General features: G+C 47.6%; 1 protein-coding gene and 1 pseudogene across 1 annotated transcript in view; both read right to left on the bottom strand.

Moving 5' to 3' along the window:
• The window catches only part of EXT1 (exostosin glycosyltransferase 1), a 309,869-nt gene that overhangs the window by 139,527 nt on the left and 168,040 nt on the right, over positions 1–2,302 (bottom strand). The window lies entirely within an intron of this gene.
• Positions 6–106, bottom strand: LOC115869091 (annotated as a pseudogene).

Below are 2,302 nucleotides of genomic sequence, written 5' to 3'. Positions count from 1 at the left end.
CATTTGGGGAAGTCGCAGGGGTCAGCACATCCAGAGTGCAATGGATAAGCCTCGCCCTGGGAAAACCACCTTTGTGATCATGGTATCTCCCCTGCCAGGTAAGTATTCGTTGCTACTTCATAACTGTAATTTTGTTACTGTTATGAATTGGGCGACCCGTGTGAAAGGGTTGTTTGACTCCCCCAAAGGGGTTGAGACCCACAGGTTGACAACTGCTGCCTAGAGTCACTACTGACTCAATGGCCATGAGGCCCGTCCAGGCCTGCTTTGCTAGCTCCCTAGCTACTGACTGTTGCAGACTGCCCTGCGGCCTGCGGCCTGCGGCCTGCTGCCTGCGGGCAGACTCTGCCTGCCTTGCCCGGAGGAAGACTGCTGTCTGCTTCCTTGACCTTGGACCCATCAGCCCACGTGAGTTGAAGGACTTACAGTATATTAACTGTTCCACGGAAGTGAGTTGAACGGAGCCCTCAGTACTGCTGTGTGGACTAATTAACTGTTATATGTCTTCTCACTGTATACACCTATCCTGTTTTTTTACATTATGTAATCATAAGTGTCCTTGTTTTGTTTCTCTAGAGAACCCTGCCTAACACAATGGCATACCAACAATATTAGCCCCATTTTTCACCTGAGGAAACTGCAGCTGTGGGAGGAACCTTCATTACAGCCAACACCCATTTTCATTACAGTCAACACCCATTTTCATTACAGCCAACACCCATTTCATTACAGTCAACACCCATTTCCTCCTTTCTAGAAGAACTCCACTGGGTCTCTACTCTCCTCACAGTCTCTTTGCTACAGGGGAATCTAGTCCCAGCCCCAGAGAGTGGCTTTCGGCGGGCTGAGAGAAACCTGGTGCTGCTCTTCTGATTTAGGCAGAGACAGCGAGGGGAAGTCTGTGAACAGGGTTCTGGGACAGTAACTAAGAGGAGCCCAAAGAGGACGCCTGTTTTGGAGACTGCCATTGCTCCAGCCCAATGGGCACGGCGCTCTGCCCCCTCCTGAGGACAATCACCATGTGACCCAAAGTGAAGTGTCAAGATGGCACAGGCAAGAGTTTGGGGTCCCCTCGATGGGACCCAACAACAACGGTGTGCACCGAGCCTGAAGTTCATGAATAGATATCCTTGCTAACGGATGTGGACAATGGATAAAGCCAGGCTAGCATCTGGAGCCTTACTCTTCACCCCGCTAGTGGGGAAAGTTACAGTTCAAAACGTGCCATTATCCTCCTGCGAGCTTGCTGTACCAGCGAGTTATTAAAAAACCAGCGAGTTATTAAAAAACCAGTGAGTTATTAAAAAAAGCTCTACCATTCAACAGCCTGCCACCATCCCACCCGGCCCTCTGACTGAGGATGCAGCTCAAATGCAGCCATGTCTTTGCTGAGGACACAGCTTAAGTGTAGCCCAGCACACCTGTTACCCCATTACAATACACAGAACACAGAGGAGATGGAGCCTTAGAACCACCAGCAAAGAGCGTGCTGGAGCCAATAGAAATGATTGTCAAGTACCCACTGTTTATAGATCATCTGCGTCCACTTCAAATGTGGATGCTAATAAAGGATGACATTGCAAAGACATGGAAAAGGTAGCTGTTTTTAATAACAAGAAGGAAGTAAAATTGGGTTTCCTTACTGCTTTGGAAGATCTTAACTACTCTCCCATCCAACCAACCAACCCATTCCCATCCAGTCAATTCCACTCATAAGGTTTCCTGGGGCTGTAAATCTCTATGGAAGAAGACAGCCTCATCTTTCTCCCTAAGAGCAGCTACTCACTGCCATGAAGTCAGAGCTGACTCATAGAAACCCCCGGTGGGTTTCTGAGACTGTTAACTGCTTATAGGACTAGAAAGCCCAGTCTTTATCCAGAGGAGCTGTTGGTGGTTTCAAACTGCCAAACATGTGGATCGCAGCCCGACTCATAACCACTACACCACCAGGAGCATCTGGTGGGTTTGAATCCATAACTTTAAGATTAGCAGTCCAACAGGAAAGTGGGTGAAGGGAAACATCGGTCAGTGTAAGACATGAAACAATAATAACACTTTATAAATTACCAAGGGTCCATGTGGGAGGGAGGGGAAACTGAGAAACTGATACCAAGGGCTCACGTAGAAAGCAAATGTTTTGAGAATGATGATGGCAACAAATGTACAAATGTGCTTGACACAATGGGTGGATTGTGATAAAAGTTATACGAGTCCCCAATAAAATTATTAAGAAAAAAGATTAGCAGTCCATTGCTTACTATTCTATATTGGTGGTGGTGGAGGAGGAGCCAGAGTCTGGAGG

The sequence above is a fragment of the Echinops telfairi genome, unplaced genomic scaffold (genome assembly GCF_000313985.2).
Source record: "Echinops telfairi isolate 266 unplaced genomic scaffold, ASM31398v2 ScPeMD7_1;HRSCAF=3_0, whole genome shotgun sequence".
NCBI classification, from domain to species: Eukaryota; Metazoa; Chordata; class Mammalia; order Afrosoricida; family Tenrecidae; genus Echinops; species Echinops telfairi.
This window is presented reverse-complemented; position numbering and strand designations above follow the sequence as displayed.